This window comes from Manis pentadactyla, chromosome 4 (genome assembly GCF_030020395.1).
Source record: "Manis pentadactyla isolate mManPen7 chromosome 4, mManPen7.hap1, whole genome shotgun sequence".
In the NCBI taxonomy this organism is placed as follows: Eukaryota; Metazoa; Chordata; class Mammalia; order Pholidota; family Manidae; genus Manis; species Manis pentadactyla.
In genome coordinates, this window is record NC_080022.1 from 174,069,029 (window position 1) to 174,081,954 (window position 12,926).

The following is a 12,926-nucleotide window of genomic DNA, read 5'->3' on the forward strand; positions in this document are numbered from 1 at the left end:
GCTGCCATGGGCATGTTAAGTGACCTCTCTGTGCCTCAGTTTCCTCACCTGTAAAGACAGATCCTAGACCTCACTCCCAGTCTTACGCAATGCAGTATGCATAGAAGTCCTTTGTAAGTAGCATACATGCTCCATGAGGGTGGGGATTTTGTTCACTGCACTCAAATTTGCTGAATACATACTGAATTACATAGTGTTTGAGGTCCACAATAGGGTGCAGTGTGTCATGTGGGCTGATTTGAACTTGGTGATCTTCATTTAGTCATGGTTGGAGGGGAGGCAGTTGTTTCCCCTGGAATTTGATTTGAACAGGATAAGAAGCAGGTGGAGGGTTGGCACTGGGGGCAGCTAACTCGCTCCTGGGACACCGGAGTTATTAGAACAAACCCATTCATCTCTCTGGCCCCAAGGAACTTCCAACACTTTATTAATAAGTAATTAAACTTCAGTATCCCCACAGAGATGGAGAAATATCTTTACCCTCATTTTCCAAACGAAAACGCAGAAGCAGAGAGCATAGGAAAGCCACCAGGCGAGCCAGCGGCTCTTGCTAGCTAAGCAGAGAGCCGTGTCCTCACTGACAAGCCTGCCCTGCTCTGCTCAGCAGTTAGCAGGAACCCAACTGTGCGCTGTCCGGAGAGGGGCCGCTCAGCAGGGATGGCCCAAGGACTCTTCTAGAAATCCCAGCCCCAGCTTGTTGTCCCACCCCTGCCACCTCCCATCACACACACACACACACACACACACACACACACACACACAGAAACACACACAGTAGGAGTGGGCTCCCAGACTCAGCCCAGCCACAGGCAAAGTTAAAACACTGGAAAAACCATATTTGCAAATATCAGCCCCACTACCCAACATTCCACGATCATCCTTCTAATACTGAAGCCGTGCTTTATACTTCATTCTTCCTGCTTTGGTCTTTCAGATCCCCCTTGACCGCAAGCCATGTTCTATTTATGTTGCATCACTCACCAGTTCCCCAGCCCACGGATCCTGCTGGCGTCTGAGCAGCTCTACCCTTGCGGTTCTTTGCCCCCTCCTCACCCTGACCCACTCCTTCACCCGGGCAACTCTGCAGTCCTCAAGAGCGGGGTCCCGAGCCTTTCCCCTTGGCCGCATCTTCCCCAACCTTCCAAACCAAAGCAACGCAGTCACCCCATAAGTGTCCCATGTCCCCTCTGCACACGCGCTGGATGCTGGCGGTCCTGATGTTGCAAATGGAAACCTCAGACTAGTTCTGAATGCACAAAACCACCTCAGTACAAGCATTTAGGCCCCAGGGTCCTAATTAGATAGCAAATACACAGGCCAAGAGATCTTAGCCTTTAATATTAATACGCTGGGGTTCACAGAGGAGCAGAGCAAATCTGGATTCACCATGAAACCAGACCAAATGCCACAGAGCAAAGGGCTACCCAGTCTGCCCTTAGGTGGCTGTCTATAACCCTGACCCTCACATCTCCTCAGATGTGATGGTTCACAAGGTCATTTTCTACCAATAAAAGGCTGGTTTCACATAAACAAAGAAAAAGGCTCCTTCAAATTCCCGAACCCACTGCTCCTCTCAGGACAGGTCCGCTCTGACAGAGTCTGGGTCTGTGCCACCTCCTGCTCTGCAGAAGTGTTTGTAAAGGCTTCTGGCTTATTCTTGAATCACATTTCCATGAAAAGTTGGATTTTTTCTGTGTATTTTCTGCCATCACATGTTAATTTCCTCTTCAATGTTCACTAGTTTTCCATCTCCATCAAGAGGCAATTATTGCACAGTAGGAAAAGACCCCAGAAGTTTTGGCAAAGTTGTTTGTTTCTTTCTAAAGCTGAGAGTTCTTAATCTGGGGTCCACCAACACGTAAGGTGGATGGTGTGAAATCCCGTCACTGAGTGCAGAATGTTGTGTTCCTCCCCTTCTCATCCAAGTCTAGACCCCGCGACAAAATATGGCTGGAACAAGTGGTGAAGGGGTCGCATCAGAGGGCTTCCCCCAAATCGGGCATACCATCCTCTCTTAAAGCAAATCAAAAGGTTTTGGCTGAAGGACTGCCACTTTCTTGGACCATTCCCCTCCATCATTAGCCCTAGAGCTGGCTGTCTTCTCAGAACCATTTTTGAACCAGGTTCTCAGGACTTTGTGAGGTTTACCATTTTCCAACAGCTGGTGGGCAAATCCAAAATAGCACTGAACCTCTGAAGCTGGCGGAGTGCTAGGCTCACTCCTAGGGATCGCCTCGCTTCTGTCTGCCAGCCCAACAGCCCCAAGGCCTAAATAAATCTGTGCCTCAGCTCCAGTCTCTCCACGTGCCGAAGAGCCAGACCTTGCATGTTAAATCTGAGAAAGCCAAGGAGTGACACAGCTCGATGATAGCGTCACATAAAATGACTGTCCAAGGAACCAGGGGGTCCCTGACGTGAAGGGGCACTGCGCTGGAAAAGCAGATGGGGCAGAGTTTTCAGTCGAGGTGCACAAGGTCACAGAACCATTTTTAGCATGGCTTAGGGACTAGGGTTGGGGAAGCAGGTGATCCAGCTCTTTCAAATGGATGGAGGACAGACGATGGCGCTTTCTGGCCTGGCCAGGCCAAGGTCAGGACAAGACATGGGGAGAAGGGATGGGCAGAGGAGGCACAAGGGTGCTGGTGCCCACAGAGCTGGGTGGGAGGGCTGGAGCCTGACAGCTGCTGCCCGAGCCCCCACCCCCAGGCCTGCTCAGAGCGTGGCTGGAATTGAAGCTGCCATCCCAATTCCCAGTGTGACTTTGGCGTAAAGGTTAATCACACTCAGAAAATGCTTATTAGAGACCGTAAATAACTATGTTGCTGAAGCTCCGATCAGCCTTTTAGGCACAAAGTGCACTTTCCTTTGATGGGATGGTTGGTGATTAATTTGAGGGAGGGCCCTGAAGGGCCACTTGAGGGAGAAAAGGGTGGCCCCGGGGCCCCAAGGGGCTGCCCCACCTCCCCAAAGTTGTGAGGAGCCGGGAGAAGGGAACTGCCTTCCCTCCCCTCCCCAACTACATCTGATGCTCAGCTTGGGCGATCCCCCAGGGGCCCCTGGATGACCTTCTGTAGGGGTCAGGGGCCAAGCTGGCACTCCGGCAGAGCCACAGCTGCAGCATTTGAGAGGGATCCTGCAGCAAGCCGCCGCCTCCTGCTGCTGAGCTCACAGCCCAGCCCTGCCACTGACTGCGGCTTCGGGTGAGTCCCCTGGGCCCTCTGGGCAATGGGATCTTTCTTACTTGCGCCACAGGGATGTTTTCCTTGGGGAGAGCAGGTAGAGAGATGCTTTCTGAAAGTTCAAGTCCCCTGCAAGCGTCCATCTGGTTGTTACCATGACTTGGTCCCCTGGGCCTCAGGGTCTTCTTCAGTTACCCAGAGGGCTTACCTAGAGCAGGCTTCCTGCAGGGGTTCCAGCCAGGCGTGGACGGAGGGGCTGCAGCTCTAGGGGCTCCCCCTGTCTCAGTCAGGCCGTTCTGCCTTTTCTGTAAGCTTTTCCTTGGAAAGGGGCTTTTCAGCTTAAAAGGAAAGTTGTTTTGTTTTTTTAAACCACCAGATTTAGTGACCTCACCCAGCCCCTTGCTTCCTGGGGGAGGTGTTTGATGGCAGAGTGGACGTGGACTGTGAGAAGGAGAGAGAGGGCTTCCAGGTAAGGGCAGGGTCCTGAGCTTTGGGGAGAGGACAGGCAGCCCGTGGAGGGGCTCAGACACTGAGCTGGAATGGAATGGATCCAGTAGGCCTGGTATGCCAAGTGGGTTCCTGAGCAGCAGGCTATCATAGCCTGGCAACTTTATCACCTGAAGGTGGGGAAACTGAGGCCCAGAGAGATGCGGGGGCCGAGAGGTACCTGCTCCACAGAGGCACTTCAGGACACTGGGGATAAAACAGGGCTTTATTGCCTTCCCTGGCCTTAAAGACTGCTGTGGACTCTGACTTGGGGCCCAAAGAGACTCCCCAGTGCAGCCAAGATCCCAGCCTTCCTTGGTGACCCGCAGAGGCAAGCCCCCGACCCCAGCAAACACTGCCACCTGATGGCCAAGGAAGGCAGGCCTGCTCCTGGTCCAGGGGTCTGCGTCCAAGCCTCGTGCCCCTAACTCCATAACCCCAGTATCTGAGCGTTCTGACCCTGCTTTGCTCTGCACTGTGCTCAGGTGTAGCCTGGGTTTTTTTCCAACTTCATTGAGATACAACTGACATAAAACAAAGTGAGTTTAAGTTGTACACATAATGATTTGATATACGTATATGCTGTGAAATGATCACAATATAGTTAGTTAACACACCCATCACCCCACAGTTACAATTTATTTTTGTGGTGAGAACCTTTGGATCTACGCTTTTAGCAACTTTCATATATACAACACAGTATTATTCACTGTAGTCACCATGCTGTACATGATATCCCAGAACTTACTCAACTTTAACTGGAAGCTTGTACCTTCTGCTCCCCTTGCCCTTCCCACCCCCCTGCCCCTGGCAACCACCAGACAGTTCTCTTTCTATGAGTTCAATTATTTTTTGGATTCTACATATCAATGAGATGACACAGAATTGGTCTTTGTGATGTATTTCACTTAGCATAATGCCCTCAACATTCATTCATCCACGTCACTAGTGGCAGGATTTCCTTCTTTTTTATGGCTAATGTTCTTTTATATGTGTATGCACACACACACACAGTGTTGTCTTTACCCATTCATCCACTGATGGGCACAGGTTGTTTCCATGGCTTGGCTATCCTAAGTAACGCTGCAATGAACATGGGGAATGTAGATATCTCTTTGAGAGAGTTATTTCATTTCCTTTGGATAAATATCCAGAAGTGTAATTGCTGGCTTATAGGGGCTGCACCAATTTACATTCCCACCAACAGCACACGAGGGTTCCCTCTTCTCCACATCCTGGCCAACACTTGTTGTCTCTTGTCATTTTGATAACAGCCATTTAACATCTACCAGGTGTTATCTCATTGTGGTTTTGATTTGCCTCTCCCTGATGATTCGTGACATTCAGCACTTTTTCATGTACCTGTAGGCCATCTGAGTATCTTCTTTGGAAAAAATGCCTATTTAGGTCTTTGTCCACTTTTAAATTGGATTATTTATTTTGCTATCAAGTTGTATAAGTTCCTTATGTATTTTGGATATTAACCCCTTATCAGATACGTGGTTGGCAAGATGTAGCCTGTTTTTTTAAGTATAGCCGAGAGAAGAAAATCTAAATATGAAAAAGAAGAGGGGTCATAAATCAAGAATTCTTAAAAAAGCTGGTTCCCCTGTTGCATTTAAAAACTATGATCTAGTCTACAGAAACAAATCATGCACGATCAACTCTCCTGAAACCTGCCTGCCCCTACAAGGGATATAGCTGTAGTTGCAGACTGAAAATGCAGGGAGAGGGGAGGCCCATGTGCAATTGTGCAGTTTCTGCCCTGCACAGAGATGCCAAATGGAGGCGTCACTGGGGGGTAGGATTGCAGGCTGAGCCCCAGCAGAGCTGGGACCCTCAGCGGGGCCTTTTTCTGATCCACACAAAGGTGCTCTGAAGACCAGCCAGGGTAAAATGGGATTTGGGACAAAGGACAGAGATGCCAGGTGCCCTTGCTCAGCCCTCTTGAGTGCCCAGGGCGTCTGCCCACTGAGCAGCCTCCTCTCTCCATCCTGCCCACCCCCAGGTCCGCCCCCAGCAGCCTTTTCCTTTGACAGCCACAACCTGTCCTCACCTCAAGGGAAAGAACCTCTGTGTTCCCCAAAAGTGGGTGAGCAGTGAAAGATCATTCTAGGCAGATGAGAAATAATTTATTGTTGTATTTAATTAACTTAAATTGCTGTGGTGCAGAGTGGGAAAAAGTGTGAAGGGAAATCTGCCTACAGTCAGAGAGCAGGGTAAGCCTGCGTGTTCTCCACCTCTACACCGTTTCCCTGGCCCCCGGGCTGAGGGTGTGCCCAGCCCCCTCTCCCTGCTCCTTCACTCCTCTGTTCCCTTACTGGGGCTGTACAGCAGAGCTAAAAGCAGTGGGTCGGCCACCTGCTTCAGCCACTCCGGGGGCAGTGAGGACTATGAGGCCCCAGTTCTGGAAGCACCCACCCTCCTGCAAAGGTCCCAGATATACTTTCCAGTTGTGTTGTAAGTTCCCTGAGGACAGTGTCTGTGTTTGGCTACTTCTGTAAGCTCAGTGGGGCCTGGCACAGACTAGGTTCCAATACATGTTTGTTGAATGAACAAATGACTGACCAAGCGAATGAACAGATAGATGAGTTTTCACTGTCTGCCTCTTTGACCAAGGGGTCCCATAACGACTCCCACCAGGACACTTGACAGGCTCCCTTTCTATTCCCCATCTTCCTGCATCTCTTTTTCTCCTGTCCACGAGGACCATTGTCTTACTCTGGGTCTTCACTTCCTGCATTGATCCCCACCTCAGACTCCAGAAGGATGTGCTGAAAGCAGAAGACCTTTGGGGTAGGAAGTGCAGGGCTGAGATCCTTTTTCTGACTGATAACTTGTTTGGTCATGGACAAGTCACTCCCCTACCCTCTCCCTGCCTCAGTTTCCTCTTCTGTAAAGTGAGGACAGTGTGTTCCTTGCATTCCTTTCCAGGCTAGAATATGCTCTGCATCCAGGACTTAAGGAGAGTAGAAATCCAGTCCTCTAACTTTGGGGCCAGAGAGATCCATGGTGGAATCTTTTATGTGCCCCTTCCTACAGGTGTGACCTTGGATGACTGAACTTCTTTGAGCCTCAGTTCCCCTACCTGTAAATGGGGCTAACAGGTTTAAAATATTTACACCCTAAAGTTCCTGGAAAGATTCAACGATATGGTGCATTTATGACAGTTCGGAGCTGAACACACGGGTAGCAGTGAAGAAACGGTGGCGATCCCTGTTACTCAACCGTGTGCGGGCTGCTTCCTTCCTGACTTGGCCTTCCTCCCAGAAGCGCTCACTGACGGGGCCCTGCCTGCCCGGGGCACGCACACCCACCGGCCCCCACCACTCTGCTCCCAGCGACGCTGCCAAGTGGAGCGTGCATCACTGGCCAGGAGGCAGATTTGCTGGGCATGGGGAAGGGGGGGGTGGGCAGCGCCCTGGAGCACTGCTGGCCTCCTGCCCTTCCCTGCCTCTTACGCACTTACTCTGTCCCCTTTGGGTGGGATTTGCCCTCGGATTCACCCACTAATGCTTCCTTCATCTCCTCACCTCTCCCTGTCTTCCCTAGCCTCCATTTCCTCTTTCTTCCTGTCTTTCATACTTCTTTCCTCCCTCCCTCTCTTCTTTCCTCCTTTCTCTAAGTTCCAGCTGGTTTACGCAGTACAGACTTGGGGATTTTTCTCATATGCTTTTCTCAACACCAAGAGGTTGGAACCTTTCTCTCTTTCCACTGTATGGATGACAAATGGACACACACAGAGGTGGGAACGTGCTCAAGGTTGCTCACCACAGTAACTGGAGGGCCTGCCCTGGGAGCCGTGTTCCAACCCTGAGACTGTGCCCCTGGGCAGGACAACCTATTTCCCCGCCTATCCTGCCTCCCTTCCTCCCCCCACCCCAGCATGGATGGTCCAAGAGGAGGTACAGGTCTCCTATGCCTCTTGGCCTCTAGGTCTGGGCTGCAGTCTGGCTCCCCAAAAGCTGGCAGTGGGAACTAGATGGAGTAGACACTTCCATCAAGAAGGGTTGAGTTTCGTTCTTGCAAAGAAGTGGAGCCCTGCAGGGGCTCTGATCCAGGCCCCTGCCCCTGGTTCCATAAGCCGTGTGAGAAGCTCCCAGACACTGGGAAACTATTCCTGAGGAGGGTGGGAGAAGCATCTGCTATTCTGGGAGACAGAGCCGAGGTGCCAGGACAGGCACGAAGTCCCCAACTATGCAGGTGGCACTATCAGCTTAGCCTGCTCCCTGACGCATGGGACGTGAGGGGTATTTCATGTCAGCAGAAAAGGGACGTCCTTCAAGAAACTGCATTTTAAAGGGCACTTGCAGAGGGCCAGGAAGGCGGAAGGAAATCATCTGATGGCTGAAAATTAGGTTCTATTAGAAAACAGCTAAAGGTTTTGAGGCTATTTTTCCTGGAGAAGCAACTGCTTTCCAAAGCCATGGGGGTTGGTTTAAAGGGACCACTGGACCACCAAACCCCACTGAACAGGGAGATTTAAGGACATTACTAATAGCCATACAATTGTCTGTAAGATAGGCAATGACTCTGTCTGTTTCTCTGCCTGTAAAAGAAGTGATTTAGATGGAATCACAAGTTTCCAGAGACTGCTTGGCATCTGAGAGATAGAAAATTCTGTGTCTCATGCTTTACCTCAGACTTTCAGCTTCAGTATGCCCAAGGGGAAGCTCAGGAGTCCCTCTGTTTTTTAGTGCTCTCCAGGTGATCCTGAAGGGTCCCCAGATTGAGGGTAGCTGAACTAGGCCAGTGGTTCTCAATGGGGCAGTATCGTTCCCTCGGGGACAGGTAACTACATTTGGAGACATTTTTGGTTGCTGTAATTGGAGCAGTGCTACTGGCATTTAGTGGCTAAAGGCCAGGACGGGGCTCAACATCCTCAGATTTGCAGGACGGCTGTAACTCCAGGAAGAGGAAATCCCAGGGCAAAATACCTCTAAAACCGAAATCAGTCAAAGAGAGAAATAAAGTTTAAAATCCGCTTATTGCTTACAAACTGCAGTCCAGAACTGTTTCTCTCTCCTGCAGAAGCAAGCAAGACCTCCCCCTGACCTTGGTGGCCCAGGTAATTACCCACTGATATGGAGATGAACTACTTCTCCACCCCTGAGGAATGCCTGTTGATATGCAGATGCACTAAAGCCAAGTGAGAGATCTTGGAAATAATACAATTTTACCCACAACAGCCCCCACAGCAAAGAACCACTGGCCCCAATGGTCAGGACTGCTGAGATTGGGAAACCCGGCTGTAGGGTTTTTCAGTGCCTTCCTAGCTCTGAGAAGACTCACCTGTTGGCAAATTACACAAGTCGGGAAGGGGAAGGAAGATGGTGAGGCGGAAGTGAACCCTGGAAAGAATGGGAGAACAAGAGACACAGGCCTGCAAGACAGGAATAGGCCCTGGAACTGTCTGTCTAGCAAACGCCCTGTGGGACATTGGTTCAGTCCCTCACCCACCTCCTGGCCTCAGTCTGAAGGCAGGTGACTGGCAGGAATGAATGACTGTTCCTGGACAGTTGGGCAGATGGGAGGTCTTTTCCCTCCATGCTGTCCCAGCATTCCCCTGTCAGCTACTCCAGGGAGATGAAAGGGCAAAGCAGGAAGGTACCTGCCTGACAATGTGGCCAACCTCGGGAAGCATGGGGCAGGCAGGCATGGCCAGGGCCAGTGAGCGGGGCCCACCCAGCCTAGGCTCTGGAGCGGGCTGTCCCCTGGCTAGCACCCTGGGGGCGGGAGGCCGAGCCATGTCATGGAGCACTGGAGCAGCTGAGCTCCCTTGTCTTGGGAAAGCCCAGGGACAAGAGTTAAAAGCAAGGTGGGCTGAATTCTGTGAGTTTTGTCTGGAGCCCACCACAGAGAATGGGCTTCCCTGGTTTAACCAGCGCTCGTGGCCACTGACTGTCATGAGTCTTCCCCAACCTCAGGGACAAGGTGCAGGCTGACGAATGAGAATCAGAGGGAAGGGACCTACCCAGACCTGCCAAGGGGCAAGGGCGGTTTCCTCCCTCCTGGCCAGAGTTCTTTCTGCTTCAGCAGCCCAGCTTTGCTGCCAGAAAGAGCCACTACACCCCTGAGTACCGATAGCGGGAGGCACACGGGTGCAGAGCCAGCAGCCAGACCCGTGAGAAAAGTGAACCAGGGATTCTGGGTCACGAATTCTGGCCCCAAAGGAGGGCTTCAGACCAGTGCTACTCAAGGGGCGGTGGGGACTGCTGCCAGCACCATTTGTTAGTGCAATCAAGCATTTGTTATGTTGATGTGAATTGTCCTTGTTGTGCATCTTCACCTGCTGTCAACAAACTTACCTTGTTGAAAAGTGTCTAGACCAATTCAGATGTTGTCCAATTTTCCGGGCACGGGCTACACTGTTATCATGCACAAGAGGACCATGTGCCAGTCTGATGAATTCAGCATCTATTGTGTGCCTACCATGCTTGGAGTACTGGACTTGGGGCTGAGGAGTCTTGTATTTTTAAGGGAATCCTCCTGGCCCAGGCAAAGCTCAGAATCTGTGGTGGGAACAAGGGCTCGAGTTAGATGAGAGTGGTCAGAAGTCCATATGGGGTCTGGCTAATAAGTGTTTTGAGCCTCCTGTGGGCAGACCCACCAAAGAGCTGAAGGGCCTTCTGGTGTTTGAGAGCCCACCATGAGCTAGAGACTCCTGTGAGGGGGAGGAGATGCAGAGAAAGCAACCACAGGTAAGAGATGGACTTAAACTGGAGGGCTTCCTGGAGGAGGAGATTAGGATGTTCAGGAAGACTGGTGGTCATGTCAGACAGGACTGGTGCAGAGACATTGTGAGGCAGAAGTCTCAGAAGCAGCAACAGCATGGCCAAAGGCAGAGCGGTGTTGGAAATGAGTACTCTGTGTGGGAGGGGGTTGGTAGGAAGGACAGCAGGGTGACTGAGAGGGAGGGCCAGAGGTGAGGACCGACAGGTGAGCGGGACTTCTGTTCCTTCACCTCTAGAGTGGGACCAGCCTCTTGGCCTCCCAGCCAGGTGTATGTGGCCAGGGGAGGTTGTTCAACCTGCCATCCACTCCCACTGCCGGCCCCATGGCCCTGGGTGCCCAGCTGCTCCTCTGGGAGTCAGTCCTCCAGCCCCGGCCTGGAGCTGGTGGGTGCCGCACACCTGCCTGCCAGTTAGTGCTCAGAGATGAGTTCATGGTAACAGTATAGTAGCATCTGAGGGGTAAGAGGTGGGGGTGTAAACTATTATGAATGCTGCAAAAGTGGTTCATTCCCTGGGGTCCCAGCGTGTGTGAGAGTGTAGGTATGTGTAGGAAAGAGACTGCATGTGGGAGGCCAGCTAGGACCACAAAGGCAACAGGCTCTGTTCCTTCTGAACTCCGCGGGGAGCCAGCCCCGGGGCACTGGGAGGGTGTGGGATGGGGAGAGCTCCATGGCGGGCCTCAGAGCGTCCCTCCCTGCTCTCCGGGGCTCTCCTGACAGAGGAGCAAGGCTCCAGGCGGTGGGTTTGGGACAGGGTGGTGATTCTTCTAAGAAATGGAGAGAGGAAATGCTACCTCTGGCCTCCGAACCGGGCGCACATGTTCTTGGGTGCTAGGGAGAAAGTACGGAGCAAGACAAGAAAAGATGAAGCGCATGTCTTCTTCCGGCTGCCACCTCTCCTGGTCTCCCTGCCAGCCTCGCTCCTCTCCCCTCCAGGCCTTTCTGTCCTGAGCTCTCTGCCTCAGGCCAACTTCAGCCAATGCTTCCCATCTGTGCATCACCTTTAGTTTCTCTTGCTGTCTTTTACTGCTTGTCTGTCTGTCTGCATGCCTACTTCATATATAATCATAAATTGTACACCCTGAGCAGGCTCATGGGTTTGCTGGGCCTTTGCTTCTGACAGTGGGATTGGGGCCCCCAGTGCAGGGGGCCTGGACCTGTCAGGATGCACCTTAGACAGCCCAGGGCTTTCCCTCAACCCCTTCCCAGGTAGCCAGGCCCTCCTGGACCTTCTCCAGCCCATGCAGCCCAGCCCTCAGCCCTGGACCGCCCTACCTCTCCCTACCCAGCTTTGACTCCACAGCGGCAGGGCTGCTCCAGGATCGGCTGGGACCTCTGGAAACCACCAAGCCCTTCACATACCCTTCCAAGGAGGCTGAGGAAACATGGACCAACGGGGGAAAAATCCCTGCTATAAACGGAAATGCCACAGACATCTCTCACCCTAGCCCATCACTGTGGGCAAGCTGCCTTCCAAGTCTTGGGCTCCATGTATCTGCAAAGGATACTGAGTGATACATCGTCCCAAAGGCCCCAACCTCCCAGCACTTAAACGTTCAACTAAGTCTCCTACTGTGCCGCAGGATAGCCCCACTAGCTCTTAAAACTCACGGGCAGGTGGACCCGAAATTGTGTAGAACAAACCCCACCTCCCTGGTTCTTCAGCCACGGAAGCAGCTGGACCAGTCGGGCCAGTTTCTGTTCTGGGCTCTGACCTAGGCATCCTGTCTCACAGCCAAATTGGCTGGAGGCTGGGAATAGACTGACAGGCGGAGGGGGTGGGGACAGGTACACACACCACAAGCCCCACCTCTAAGCACCTTGTTGGGGCTGCTCCCTGGGGCCCAACAGACCCAGGGGTGGGATCATGAAATTATGTGTGTTTATAGGGCAGAAAGAGCCCCCACAAACATCTTCATTTGTCCCTGAACCAGTTTCATGGCTGCTGGGTGGACAGTTGGTAAAGAACATGTTTGGCTAAAGCATTTGAACATGCAGTTCTGTGTAAAGGGGACCCAGAACTGCATCTCAAATGCTCATTTTATAGCAAAGGCAGTATATTTCCACATTCCCCAAACCTTCCTCCCTCTCTTCCCCCCTTCCTTCCTTCTCAATGTTGTTGAAGCAGACACCATTTATACTGAACAGGCGTAGTTAATAACTTGTTGTTTAATAGAATCCAGCTAGTTGTTTTCAAAATAATTGTTCCCATCAGTGAGTTAATCATTTTGTATTATCCTCCCTACATGCCTCTACTTTTATTATCAAATGTTTTCACATGTCAGAGATGTTCAGAGAGCCAATTGCAGGCACCTCTGTCCTCTGACCTTTGAACAAGCCAATGGCAGGTGACCTAACCCTTCTTCCCATGGACTGTGAAAAGGACCCTGGGCAAGAGGAGATTCTACATTTCCAAGAGGTCCTTCCTCCACTTCCCATCTCCTCCCCACTTCTCCTTTGATGATCTTCCTTGGATTGACAAAATTCAGTGAGTGACTACTATAGCTAATATTTATTAAGTACTTAAC

The 12,926-nt window shown here is 51.6% G+C and overlaps 1 protein-coding gene across 2 annotated transcripts in view; it reads right to left on the reverse strand.

Annotated features, from left to right (window-relative positions):
* The window catches only part of CRHR1 (corticotropin releasing hormone receptor 1), a 42,576-nt gene that overhangs the window by 24,730 nt on the left and 4,920 nt on the right, over positions 1 to 12,926 (reverse strand). The window lies entirely within an intron of this gene.